Genomic DNA, 15,290 nt, shown 5'->3' with positions numbered 1-15,290 from the left:
AGCATCAAAGCAAAAACTTCAGGGCAAATGTCTTGGCTGAGTGAAATCATGTGAGCAAGTGGACAACTATGAAAACACATAATAGCTAGTAGCTAGTGCAGTCAGTAATATGGAACAGCTGCAAAACAACAAACAAAACAATTGGAAGTAAATCAGTGTCAAAAAAAAACACATTTGTAAAACTTACTATTGGATAATATTGATTAGGCATCTAAGACGAACCATCTAATTACGTTGACATAGCGTCCGCATGGGTTTCCTCCAGGTGCTCTGGTTTCCTCCCGTGGTCCAAAAACAGATGTTGGGAGGTGAATTGGAAACTCAAATAGTGTCCCTATGTGTGAATGTGTGAGTGTTTGTCAGCCTGTGAAGGACTGGTGCCCGCTCCAGGGTGTGTGTTCCAGCCTTGCAATATAGTAATTACGGTAGACAATGAATGACTTAATTTCTCATTATATAGACTTAGCAATTCGTAATTATTATTTACTCTCTCATAATTAAGATTTACTATCTTAGCTTCCCATAATTATGATCTAGTTTATCATAACAATGCCTTGGTATCACCTTGGTACCTCATGATGATAGCAAAAAGACAGCAGATAACTATTAGCCCACTGAGGGCAAAGTTGGAGGTCCACTGGCATTTTACACAGTTTGGATGGACCACCTGTTGTTCAACAGAAAATGATTTTAAGCTCATAATTATGTGAAAGGATAGAATAATGGATGTTGTTGAGATGGCAAGCTCTTATTCATGAGATGCTAAATCCTTATTCTCATCTACAAAGGCTTTAGTTCACATAGCCTAGTTATAATTCAGTATATCATATGCTAACAAGAAAAGTTATCACAATTATGACTTGAAACCTCAAAATATATTATGATAGGCTAGATGACAAACAAATGATCATCTTAATATTTCTATAGCCAGTCATAATCATGAAATACTAAATCATATATATCCAGATGTTAGTTCACGTTCTCATTATTATGACCTACTAAATTGCTTGAGAAGTTATTCCTTTGAATACAACACGTTTAAACATATGTTCATACTACAAAACACATAAACACACAGATGGTCACTTCATTTGAAAACACTGGCGTTTCATTTGGACAGTTAGAGGCGCGCGAGCAGTGGTCCCTCAGCTAAACTGGCTGCAACCTGATCCGAAAGGCATACACGCTTTTAGGGCTCCAGGGGACAGGACAGGACGCCTGACTGTGTCAAAACCCACATGCTGTTACTACACAGGCTGCACTAATGCACGTCAATTAACAGCGGTGTGTTATTAATAATGAGACACTATGGCAGTATGCGGTTTTAGACGCAGCCCGCACGCGACCCCACGGTAACGGGCGCGAGAGTCTGACTAGAGTCCGCGTGCCGTAGCGCCACCGAGAGGTTTAACCAGACAAAAGAGTAGGAAAATAATTGAGAGGGGTTTTGAGTTTATTTACAAAATCGGGGTCTAAATAGGTTAAAAAGACCGATAGGTGCTCGAGCCAAACTGAAACCCAATTCCCCCACCCTCTGTCATTTTGTAGGCTACGTTCAACTTTACAATCGATTATTCGGTCTCCAGAAAGAACAAGAGAGCACTTGGCGACGGCGGACAGTCGTTGGCGCCAGTGGCGCGCGGGGCTCTCGTGTCGGAGCGCGCGCACCAGCCATCCATTCATCCAAACGTCCACCGCGGAAATCTCGCGGGAGAGAGCGACCCCCCGGAGGAAAATAAAAAAAGAGAACGGAAAAAACACTGGAAGAATAAGATCCAGAAGCTCGAACAGGACTGAACAGGTTTACTCAAGACTTGAGTCTCTCGAGGGACGTGTTCGCGAGTTTTGGCACAAAAGAAGAAGAACAGCAGCCAAAAACACAACAACGGCGGTGTTTCAGCTGTCCCTCACCAAATATCCATCATAATATGACTACATGTATCAGATATGAAGTATCACTCGTGTAAAATGTGTAGGCTACGACTCCAGTGTATATGTGCCGTTTTTTCCCCAAAAAATGCAGCGACAGTTAGAGTCGCGCGAGCACAGCAGGGCAGACCGTCACACAGGGAGCGTTGAGACACTTCCGCGCGGACTGGAACGCCGCCGCTCTCGCGCCTCGCTCTGAGGGGATGGAGGGATTCGTTACCTTTTCGTGTCGAGCGGAGGACGAACGAGTGGAGTTCTTCTGTCTCCAGCGCCGAGGACTGAGGCAAAGCGGAGCAGCGCCAACACGGATCTCTCTCTCTCTCCCCCCCTTGCTTTTTTTAATATGTCGCTCTCTCAGTCTTTCAATCTCTTGCTGCTTCTTTCTGTTGCGCACTCTCTCTCACCGCTTCCCACTCTGTCTCTTCTTTCTGTTGCTCACTCGCTTTTTCCCTCTCTCTCCCTCCCTCCCTCCCTTTCTCCTTTTTATTATGTGGCTCTCTCAATCTCAGTCTCTCAATCTACTCGCTCTCTTACCCTCCGTCTGTCTCACTGCATCTCGGTCCCTCTTTTACTGTCTCGCTTTCAGTCTTTTCTTGCTGTTCTCTCTCTTTCTCTCTGACTTTCCTCGTTTAGACACACACCTTTCTTACCTATCTTTGTATATACCTATCTCTCTTCACTTCAACTATTCTTCCCCTGTTTCCATGTCTGTTTTACCTTCCATTCTCTCACTCTCTCTCTCTCTCTCTCTCTCTCTCTCTCTCTCTCTCTCTCAATAGGCTGTGTCACTCACACTCAGTCACTGCCCTCTTTCAGTGCCTATTTCCTTATTTATTGTTACTTTCTTAATCTCTCCCCCTCGTTTCAGTAAAAAAAAAAAACGCCCATCTTCAATTCCCTCATCACGTACTCTCTCTCTCACAGTCTATATCTCTCTTTTCCCCTGTAGTCCCCTACAGCTGATCATAATGATCATGATAACTATCTCTTCCATAAACACCATATAATATAGCTGCCATTACAGATGGCCCGCTGTTATTAGGGCAGCGTATAGCCTTGCAATTATGAGTGTCAGTGTCGTGCTTTTGAAATGACCCCTCGGTTAGAAAATGAGTTCCAGTGAGAAGAGGAGAGGCACCGTAGAAAAGTGGAGACAAGGCACAGCCCTGGGTGGCCATTATAATAATAAGTAAGACTGTTCCTTTGCCATTTTATAAACACGGTCAGAACAGGAGCAGTGAGACAGTCAAGCATGAAAGGACTGATTTATCCACCAGGGAGATAACTGCGAGCGTGTGTGTTTTTTCTTTAGCGTTCTGTGGCTCTCTTTATTTGTGTGTGTATGTGTGCCCCAGGCTCGACGAAAGCCATTGTCTCTCATTTCTCTGACCGAGGTCATCCTTCAACCCCTGAGCCAAGTCAAGTGTCTCTCCACTCTTTTATGACTGTCACATGCCCAGGGACGTCTTCTCCTCAGCCATTATCGACATTTTTACTCACTTGGGGCCAAAAATCAGTACACGTTTGCCCCCATAGCACAGATGCGATCGGTCAGCCAGGGTATGTTTAGCATCCAGAGTGGAGAGATTCACAAGCCTGAAGATTAAAGTCTGATTTTTAGAGGGTATAGGCTTAATTATGATATCAGAGGTCCACAAAGGTTATTGAGGGGTTAATGGGTTAACAGCAGGGCTAGGAAAACCAAAAAAACAACAAAGTTTAACGCAGCACTGTAGGCAAACGTCCTCAAGTGAAAGCACTGGTGTTACACACAGGTAGAAGCTCAGAAGGAGTCATCATGTGAATCATATGATTTTGGAAGGGATTCGGTAGCATTTTGTGATGGATGAATAACAAACATGGCCTCAGATATCAGCCTGTGAGCCAAAACTTACCAAGCAGCTTGGGACACTAATGAGGACCCGTCTTTTTACCTGTGGCTTCTGTTCTCACTGGACGATGGGGCATCACATGTCAGAGAAATAAATGATCTGGACATAGCTAGAGTAACTGATGTCAGTATATGTATATATACTAGATCATAGACTGTCAGGGGTTTGATGTGTTCTCCCTGTGTCTGCTTCATTTTCTCCTAGATGCCCCTGTTTCATCCCACAATTCAAAAACACATGTTGCTAGATGCACTGATTCTGTGACATTCTACACAGGTGAGAGTGAGTGAGTGAACAAAGGAATTGGTGTGTGGGTGAGGTGTCAGATTGTGACTGAGTTAGTGAGTATGAGTCACCGGGTTTGTGACTGGATGTGTAAGTGTTGACAGGTGTGAGTGTATGAATGTGTTTATGTGAAATTGTTCACAGGTGTCAGTGTGTGAATGACCAGGTGACTGTGTAGAATTCTCCACAGATGTGAGTGTGTTAAAGGCCAGGTGAGTGTGTGAATCAGTCCTCAGGTGGGTATGTAGGTGAGTGTGTGAAATTGTATGTGAATGGGTGGGTCAGTGAGTCTAACTGTCAACAAGTGAATGCGTAAGTGACTGGAAAAGTGTGTGAAAATGTTCAGTTGTGAGTGTGTTAAATTGTCCACAGGTGTGAGTGTGTGAACAACGGGGTGAATGTGTGAAATTGTTCAACGTATGTGTATGAATGAGTGGGTGAAAGTATCGAAAACTAATCAAAATCGACATTCAGAACTTCTAATCGACATAATCTTCGTCATCATCATCATTTTCTTCTCTGCTTCTCCATTTCAGGGTCGCGGTCGACATAATCTTGTCTATATCAATTATATCAGTTTTTTTTATTTTGTTACATACCCACTGTGTTCATGTACTCTCCCTTTAAAAGCACACTTTCATGCTGTAGTCAAGTGATTCTGTCACATGGAAGCAACACAGAGGAGAACCTAAACGCTGAGGCCAACCGAGCCACTTGAGCAGCTCATACCAAAGAAGAACACAGTGTCTGTGATTTGGATGTGTTTAGTTTTGACTACAATTAAGATGACACTGAACAAAAAGAAGTCAAATGTAAATGCTGACCAAAGCACAATTACACATCAAAAATCAACAGTGCTCAGAAAACTATAGAGAATCAAGCTCCTAGCAACTTTAGAAAAAATATTCCAGCTTTAACACTGGAGCATACTGGAGTCACTGAACTATGAGGGTCAAAAATACAAAAACAAAATATTCATTCATTAATAGCAATCATGGTAAAATGTAAAGTTAATCATGATATTGATTTGTGCTTATATCGCCCAGCACTAGGTGTGAGTGTGAATTAGGTTAGAATTAGAATCACTTTATTGGTCAATGTGCTTGCACACAGAGGAATTTTTTTCTCTGCATTTAATCCGTGCCATGAAACACACACTTACACACACACTGGGCTTTGGGCAGTGAGCACACATGCCCAGAGTGGTGGGCGCTCAGGGAACAGTTGTGGGGTTAGGTGCCTTCCAATTACACGCCCAGTTCCTAACCACCAGGCCCTCCAAAGGTGTGTGAAAGTGAGTGTGGGAAAATATCCACGGTTGTGAGTGTGAACGACCGGGTGAATGTGTGAAATTGTCCACAGATGTGAGCATGTGAATGAAATAGTGTGTGAATTGCCCATAGGTGTGACAGGTTGTAGAATGCCATCAAATCCTCAAGTGAAAAGAATGTTCATGTATCTAATGCATTTCCCTGTCTAATTTCCCTGTAGAAAGAAAAAGTTTGAGAATTCAGACTACAGACTAAAGGGTTAAGATTGTTGCTTCTGGAAGAAGTGCTGTATATACTTGCCCCTATACTTGAGGAGCACATAAATAGTTTAGATGGACAGACCGGAAGGGTTTACCAGACATGTAAACAAAACCGCTGACAGCCCCTCTCCTCCCCCTCCTCCTCATCCTCTGTCTCCTCGATGAAGAGCGTCTGTCCCATCTCCACTTGTCTACCTGTGGCTGTCACCAACAGAGCTGAGATGTTCCCTCCCCGAAGCACCCCTCACGCTCCACCACCAACTCCACCACCACCACCTTCACCACCACCACCACCACTCCCCCTTCATCTCCCAATGACATTTAGCATTTGAAGTCCTGTCCTCAATTCCGCTGCCATACCATGCCAGACGACAACAAAAAAGACGCCAACTTTCCCCTCGACGTGGCGCATGTGGGTGTGTGGGAGCGTTTCATCCGCGGCCGGTTTGTTTCAGAGACTCTGACACATTCAAGAAGTGTGTATGTGTGTGCATGCTCCTGTGCATGAATGTGTAGGAGGGTGTTTTTTTTTGTCATTTTTGTTGATTTTAAGGTTGGGTTTCGATTTTTATTTTTTATTTTCTGACATCTAGTTTTGGATGTCCATGCTGTACTGATTTAACCTCATTGCATTTCTGTCTCTTGAACATTCAGGGGAACTTCAGGACAGAGCTTAGAACTTTAAGCTTTGGTTTGAGCGTGTGTGTTAGGGGAGTGTGTAGAGATCCACCTACGCATACACATCACAGCGCAGTCAAAGCCACAGAAGAAAATCAGACCAACAGATAAGTACAGTGACCCAGTGTATATGATGTTTGTGGGTAAATTTTATTACTGTGCTTAAAAGTGATGACTGGGTGAATCTGATAATTGCGTGTAAATGTGTTGATCGTGAGTGAATCAGATGATTGTTTTAGTTTCATGATTGTGGATGAATCTGATAATTATGAATGAATATGTTAATTATGAATTAATCTAATGATCGTGGGTGAATCTGATGGTTATGTGTGAATCTATGGGTGAGAGTGGTTATTATGAATGAATCTGATAATATTGGATTGATTACATGACTGTGAATGAATCTGATAATTGTGAACCAGTCTAATACTTCTGGATGAATCAGATGTTTGTGGACAAATCTGTTTATTGTAAATTTATCTAATGATTTTGGGTGAATCTAATGACTCTGATTATCGTGGAAGAATATGATGAATGTGAATTAATCTGTTGATTGTGGATGTTTCTCACGATTGTGGGTAAATCTTATTTTTGGTGTATCAGATTGTTATGGCAAGTCTATTGATCATGTGTGAGTCTGGTTATTATGAATGAATCTGATAATATTGTATTGATTACATGACTGTGCATGAATCTGATGATTGTGAACCAGTCTAATACTTTTGGGTGAATCTGATGATTGTGGAAGAATATGATGATTGTGGGTGAATCTACGTAATTCTGGATGAATCTGATGGTTGTGGGTGAATCTGATTATTATGGGTGAATCTATTGATTATGTGTGAGTCTGGTTATTATGAATGAATCTGATAATATAGGATTGATTACATGACTGTGCATGAATCTGATGATTGTAAACCAATTTAATACTTTTGGGTGAATCTGCTGATTGTAAACAAATCTAACAATTATCGGTGAATCTTATGTGAGCCTAATATGCTGTGAACTTAATGACAGCAGGAGCAGAAGCTCTGTTTTTAACCATTTTCACTTGTGTATCTTTCTTTTCTGTCCTCGTTTTCAACATACATAATATACACTTGTATTTCTTCATTCTCAGTGTATTTGTTTTGCTCTGTTTAACTTTGTTTTTAAGCTCTCACATAAGTATCGACCCACACTGTGATTGAAGATACTCAGACAAAGAGGTGGGACAATTCGAAACTATCTGCACGCTACACAGCATAAAATCCCATGCCCTGAGCTCCAGATCCCCAAATTCATTTGCATATGCACTGAACAATTGATCAATTTTCTTTAATAGTAATTCCCCTTCGAATCATGGGCATTGCATCATCGGAGTACTAATAAGCATTGAAGATAAAATTGTAAGCACAACACATAACTGGATCTCACAATTAATTGCATGGCCGCAGTGGGGTAAGAAGGAATGAACCACAGGTTAATTAGCCTTACAGCTCTGGGTCTCAGTATCTAACATGGATAACATATTTGAAGACTATAGTTATCTTGTTATTTTTCAACGCAATACTAAACCCTGATCACAGTACTAATTACTTACCTCAGTAGAAAATTAAGCATTCTTCCACAGGTAATTTCAGTCAATATTAACATTGCAATAGAATAATGCTAAGCTGCTAAATGTTACTGAGGCATGGTGGCACAGCAAATAGTGTCGTTGTCGCACAGCTGGTGGGTCCTGGGTGTGTAGGTTCGAGCCCTGCTTTGGGTGACTATCAGTGTGGAGTTTTGTGTGTCCTCCCCATGTCTGTGCGGGCTTCCTCCGGGTGCTCTGGTTTCCTCCCACAGTTGAAAAAAACATTGGCAGGTGGCATGGCAACTCAAAAGTGTCCATAGGTGTAAGTTTGTGTCACCCTGTGAAGGACCGGTGCCCTCTCCAGGGCTTGTTCCCTGAACTGCCATTACAGAAAATGAATTAATAAACTTATGAAGGCTGCCAAAGTATCATTCTATGCCTTAAAGGAAACATCTACAGTTCCCTCTGGTTTGTTTATGTTCAGAAGCTCTGCGTCTTTTAAGGTGGAACGATATGTTTAAAGAAAACAACGAAATGACTAAGGTTTAACTTTTTTGTAAGCTGTTATTCACTGAATTACCCCAGAGACTCATTTTTAACTCGTGGTAATGCAGTTAGCTCTGTCCCGAACTTGGAGACATTTCCACCTTAAGTAATTCAAAACAGCAAAACTAAAACATAAGAAGAGTTTTGAATATGCAAACAGATCTGAGAGCTAGCAAATGGTCAGGAAATATCTTCAGCAATATATATTAAAATAACTTTGATTATTTTCCTGAACTTCACCTAAAACAAATTGGCCAACAATGTTGAGATTTAGTTGAAAAGCGAAAGGTGAAAAGACATCTATCTTTGGTTAAATTTGGACCAAATCAGCCTGATGAAACACAGCAAAATTACTAGGTCTATTTTTGGAGTAAATACTGGCCATGACAGACTAACCAGATTTAGCCCAAAAAATAATGTCCCATATGACGACTGGGGTTTGGTGAGTTTCATCAAGTAACACTAATTGGGTCACAAGCCCCGAAAATAGTTGACAAACAAACTTGTGCAGAACGGAAATGGAGCAGCTGAAAGTTGGTTGTTCACATTATTTTGATACACAATTTTAGCTGCTCAAACAGCTCAGTCTTTAATTTTCATAATGTTCCAAATGTTTGCAATGCGTCTACTATAGTTTAGCAACTCTGTTTTACTACAGGGAAGTGCTGTCGGAGCCCATGCAGAATATGGATAGGCACTGTCTTATTAAAATAGGCAAGGTCTGGATGGCAGCATGTTGCTCCAGAACCTGTAGATATCATTTAGCATTAATCGTGCCTTCACAGATGGAAAAATCTCCCATGAGGCGTGCACTAATGCAGCCTCTGGCTTTTGAACTGTGCACTTATAACAAACAGGATATATTATATATAAAATCATATATATTTTCATTGTGTTTCTTATAATAGGATATATTAAACAAGATATCACACAGAGCTAGAAAGCACTAAGTCAAATTCTAGAGTTTAAGTGAAATATATAATGATGATGACACAATGCTAATTAGTGTAGTATGATGTTACATCTTCCATCAGTTTATAATCAAAATATAATTTTCAATATTACTTTCTTAAATTTGATGTCTAAAATAACTAATTCTCAAAATAACAAATAAATAAAATAACTAATAACGTCATGTGTTTATGTCACTGCTGCTTAAACACAGTTTTCAGCCAAGCTCTGCTCAGAATTATTGTGTTTTACTGCAACCTTGAACAGAATTTTGTTACGGTCATTTAATATAATCTTTTCTTTATGTTTGGGAGCATTTCTGTGACCTGTGAACCTTTTGCTTTCTGCTCTATATTTTTGCAAAACTGAAAGTCATCTCATCTGTCTCTATAACAATGTGAATACATGAATACATCTGACCATTACTGACCTTCTGAGGCGTAAATGACATCTGCACAGATTATGTTTAATTTTATACAAAAACAGATGAAATATTAGGATTTTTCTATCCAGAACAGGACAAGGTTGTGAATATAAATGCACACAACATGTCTTATCAGCCAGACCTTTATATGAAATGTAAGTTTGTTACATAAATATCTGGATCCCAATGATGCTCTGATCACTTCTGGTTGATAAAATGCGGTTCTTGCTTTTAGTGATCAAGTTAAAAAAACACCACAGGCTGGTGCCGGTCCCAAGCCTGGCTGAAATTGGAGGGTTGCACCATGCAAGGCATCCAGCAAAAAGCCTATTCCCAGTCAACTGTATGGATCACTGGTAAGATTGGCTGCCGAAGGTAGTTACATACTCTTCCTTGATTACATCTGTAAGTCAAAGTATTTTTACTCCATTTTACATCCATCCACTTTCCTCCCATTACATTATATATTATCACCAGTGAACTTTTTCGTTCCCATTCCAAATTCCTGACAGTTGTTTACTGATATCATGAGTAGAAGTAGTTGAACATGGAAAAGTAAAAAAAAAGGCAAAATGAACATTGTAGTTATAGCAATTTTCTCCAAACTACCTCCTACTGCAGTAAAAGATACTGTATACCTGCACCACCCACACCCTATACAAGCTTCAAATTGGCTTTGTATTACCCATCTGTGTGAATTTTCCCAGCCACCATTTAAGGTGGAATATAAAATTAGATTACGAAGCTAGCAAATCCCTGAAGGTGTGGAATTTTTTCATACCGTTCCTCAGATGAAGAAGTTGTCACTAAAAATCAACATGAGCCTTCCAGCATCGACAAACTTTAGTACAGTGTGCCAGAGAGAGGCAAAACACAAGAGCATACAAAATAGGAAGCAGACAAAAGATGAGAATACCAATGAGACACGACAACATTGTGAGAACACAATATTAAAAACATAACACACTTTTACCTATAATGTTTTGACTTGGTGTTTGTAGACCATATCAGGCTATAAATATACAACACTATTCTGATTATTAAATATGATTTTTAAAAGTAACTCAGAGCTTGAGTATATTTTCACTAGATATTTTGTTACTTTGTCAAGTAACATTGTTCCAGACTATTGCAATATCATTTTACATCTATCTGAGTTATTTATAGTTTAAAGTAATAGTGCTGTGTTTTGAATACAGTATTTGGCTATTCTACCCATGTCTGATCATCTCGTTCATAAATGTATTTAGGTAAATGCTACTGATTGCACCTTTAAGGTGACCAGGTTACAACACCTCAGTATGGCCTCTCTCTCTCTCTCTCTCTCTCTCTGCACTCACTCCCTTACTTTCCTTCTCGCTTTGGCTTATATCATGGAATACAAAAGGCAACGCGACGGCAAATGCTAATGAAGCCAATTTTCACTGGCGATGAAAAATGTCGCACATTATCCAGCGCGCAATCAAATCAGGCTTATGATGAAAACAGTGCCGATAATCATCATTAGCCAAGCCAGGAGAACAATGCAGTGCAGGGAAGATGACTAAGGGGTTTATGGCTGTTACCTAAACGTTGGGAGAGGAAAGGGAAATAGGGAGGGACAGACACTTGGAAAGTGCTGATAAATGGCAACATGTTCCTGTCTGCGTAATGAGACAGCTTGATATGTTCTTCATGCAGCTTGTGTACAATTTTAGACAAATTAGTGCTGTAAACACTGCATATACACCTCCTCTGGAGAGGCTTCGTTTTTTTCCTTTCGGGTACATGGTACTTACTAATGCATGCCATCTCACGGTCTGGCAAGCCGAGTGTAATTTAAGGTGTATTCAAGGCTTCTGTTGCCTGCTATAAATTGGTATCTTTTTTCCTGGCATCTGGTCTTTTTTTTTTTTTTTAAAGATCATTACTTTGATCTTTTTAAGGGGTTCTTTGCTGAGGGAGTGGGCTCCATGCCTTGTTACTTTCTCTCTCTCTTCTCCCTCCAGGATAACACATATTCTCGCTTCCCTACTTTCTTTAGCTGTCCCCCCCTCAATCTCTCATCTTATGATCTTCCTCTTTCCTGCTACATGTCCCCTATTCTCCCTTTTTTTTCTACTTTTTATACTCTCAGATCTCTCTCTCTCTCTCTCTCTCTCTCTCTCTCTCTCTCTCTCTCTCTCACACTCCAGCAGTGCGTGTGTTCAGAGTGAATTAACTGAGCCGGACTGGTAGCATAGCTGAGTCCATCACACATCACAGCCCTGGGCCAAGAGAGGCAGACAGAGATAGAGACACAGAGAAGGAGAATGACTTGGTCATGTACATGTTTCATCTGTTTGCCTGTCCGTAGCAGGTCTTTATGTTTCTGAATATTATGGATATTGGTGCAGTGACCCAGATGCAGATGAACCGCACCCGATAAGAAAAGACACACACCTGAGGCTTTAGGGCTGAGATAAAATCAAAGATGATACACAAGGCCTGGACAGGTCAGTGGTAGACATGGCACATAACTCCTGAATTTGAGTACAAATTGTATGAAAATCCTTTGTAAAACAATGACCAAAATGTAGTAAGCAATATATTGCAAATATTTATATATATATATATATATATCAGTGGCGGATGCTGGTCTCTCAAGGAGGGGAAGCTCAATTTCGGCCTACATCATAAAATGTGTCGGTTTATTTATACGTAAATTCACGTCTCCAAACACAAGCAGCTACAAAAAACTCACTAGAAATAGAAGCTTGATTTGTCGCTAGTCGTTTTTAACAAATGAAATGCCGCTAAGAGGATTAAGATAGTCTGGTTCAACTCAGAACAGAATGAAAATGTAATGCTCCCTCAGAGCTTTACACCAAAGGGTCGCTGATTCGCTCATTTCGCAGTCAATCAAAAAGTGATTCAGCCTCAGACAGATCATCCAGTCATCATGCAGAAGCTGAGCGTCCGGGCCAGCCAAGGCCAGCCCACTGCCCCATAGACCCCCAGAGACGCTGAGCGTCCGATGGGCGGGACAAAGCCCAGCATTTATCCAATCACTCGTCTCGTTTCACTGCACTTCGCTGCTTCTCCATTGAACTTTTTAAATCACTGTTATTCTGCGCGAATGATTGAGAGGAAAGCCGCGTCTTTACCAGTGATAAGAAGCTGATTCTGAACAAAAGTTGAGCGCGTTGTAGTGCATATTTATTCAATGACATGTACACACAACAGTATATATTTGATCACTTATTTTTTTACATTTTAGGGGAAGCTGAGCTTCCCTTGCAGTCTTAGACCAATCGCCACTGATATATATATATATATATATTTTTTTTTATTTTTTTTTTTTTTTTTTTTTTCTATAAACCAAAGCTCATATTAAATAATGAATCAAATGAGTTTGGAGACCCTGATTTAACAAGTCTGTGTTTCATTGAATGTGTCCCTACAAAGTACAGGAACTCATCATACATCTTGGACATGGGATGTCAAATTATTAGCTGTCTCAAAATGAGGAATCACTGGAGAAAATGACTGATTGACCTTTTAAGAAAGTGTAAATCTCTACTTCTACAAACCGGATTCCAAAAAAGTTGAGACACTAAACAAAATGTGAATAAAAACTGAATGCAATGATGTGGAGATGGCAAATGTCAATATTTTATTCGTAATAGAACATAGAGGACAGATCAAAAGTTTAATGTGAGTAAATGTAACATTTTTAAAAGAAAAATATGTTGATTCAAAATTTCACAGTGTCAACAAATCCCAAAAAAGTTGGGACAAGTAGCAATAAGTGGCTGGAAAAAGGAAATTGAGCATATAACAAACAGCTGGAAGACCAATTAACACTAATTAGGTCAATTGACAACATGATTGGGTATAAAAAGAGCTTCTCAGAGTGTCAGTGTCTCTCTGAAGCCAAGATGGTAAGAGGATCACCAATTCCACCAGTGTTGCGCAGAAAGATAGTGCAGCAATACCAGAATGGTGTTACCCCGCGTAAAATAGCAACGACTTTTAAGTTATCATCATCAACCGGGCATAACATCATCAAAAGATTCAAAGAATCTGGAACAATTGCTGTGCGTAAGGGTCAAGGCCGTAAAACTCTACTGGATGCTCATGATCTCCGGGCCCTTAAACGTCACTGCACCTCAAACAGGAATGCCACTGTCAAGAAAATAACAGAATGGGCTCAGGAATACTCCCAGAAAGCATTGTCAGTGAACACAATCCACCATGCATTCGCCGTTGCCAGCTGAAACTCTACAGTGCAAAGAGGAAGCCATTTCTAAACAAGCTCCACAAGCTCAGATGTTTGCACTGAGTTGTTATCAACGCTCCATTCAGAAGCCTGTATCACTGATGGTATGGGGTTGCATGAGTGCTTGTGGCATGGGCAGCTTGCATGTCTGGAAAGGCACCATTAATGCAGAGAACTATGTTCAGGTTCTAGAACAACATATGCTCCCATCTAGACGTCATCTCTTTCAGGGAAGACCCTGCATTTTTCAACAAGATAATGCCAGACCATATTCTGCAGCAATCACAATATCATGGCTACGTAGGAGAAGGATCCGGGTACTGAAATGGCCAGCCTGCAGTCCAGATCTTTCACCTATAGAGAACATTTGGCGCATCATAAAGAGGAAGGTGCGACAAAGAAGGCCCAAGAAGATTGAACAGTTAGAGGCCTGTATTAGACATGAATGGGAGAGCATTCCTATTTCTAAACTTGAGAAACTGGTCTCCTCTGTCCCCAGACGTCTGTTGAGTGTTGTAAAAAGAAGGGGGGATGCCACACAGTGGTAAAATATGGCCTTGTCCCAACTTTTTTGTTGACGCCATGAAATTTTGAAACAACATATTTTTCCCTTAAATGATACATTCTCTTAGTTTAAACTTTTGATCTGTGATTTGTGTTGTATTCTAAATAAAACATTAGATGCTGGCACCTCCACATCATTGCATTCAGTTTTTATTCACAATTTGTTTAGTGTCCCAATTTTTTCGGAATCCGGTTTGTATTTGAAGTTATATTAACCAGTTATACATCATCTTTTTAAGAGGGCAGTGCCCTGATCTATTGACACATTAGCCCCTTATTCATCAAAATGGTAAGTGTAGATTTGAGCACTCTAAAAATACCTGATTCAGTAAACCATTGCATGAGGTATAAAAATATGATTTGTGCTAGATACCAAATTAGTCATTTTTACATGGTTAATTACATGAAGCATGCATTAATTCAGGCAGATATTTATATATTGAGCAAATAAGAAGGAGCACTGAGCACCTCCTGAGCCAATGGTTGTATTTGTGAGAGGAAGCACTGTTCCCTGTTCTGGAATGAGCAAAGAGAACCTCATACGGTTAACATTGAGTAAATTACACTAAAAGGTGAAATTAATCTAGACTGAAGGTATTTTCATTTTACTTACAGTGTCTACTACACTAACAATTTGTAATTATATCCGAATTAAACAATTCTTTAAGTAGAGTCACCTTAGTTGATTTATT

The 15,290-nt window shown here is 40.3% G+C and overlaps 1 protein-coding gene across 1 annotated transcript in view; it reads right to left on the bottom strand.

Moving 5' to 3' along the window:
* LOC136706918 (cadherin-18) overlaps positions 1 to 2,331 on the bottom strand; it is a 234,593-nt gene extending 232,262 nt beyond the window's left edge. The window contains exon 1 of the mRNA XM_066680665.1: positions 2,150 to 2,331. The gene's annotated coding sequence lies outside the window, so the exon portion shown is untranslated. The remainder of the gene's footprint in view (positions 1 to 2,149) is intronic.
* Positions 2,332 to 15,290: the final 12,959 nt, after the last annotated feature.

The sequence above is a fragment of the Hoplias malabaricus genome, chromosome 9 (assembly GCF_029633855.1).
Source record: "Hoplias malabaricus isolate fHopMal1 chromosome 9, fHopMal1.hap1, whole genome shotgun sequence".
NCBI classification, from domain to species: Eukaryota; Metazoa; Chordata; class Actinopteri; order Characiformes; family Erythrinidae; genus Hoplias; species Hoplias malabaricus.
The sequence above is the reverse complement of the archived record's forward strand: the minus strand, read 5'-3'. Positions and strand labels throughout refer to the sequence as shown.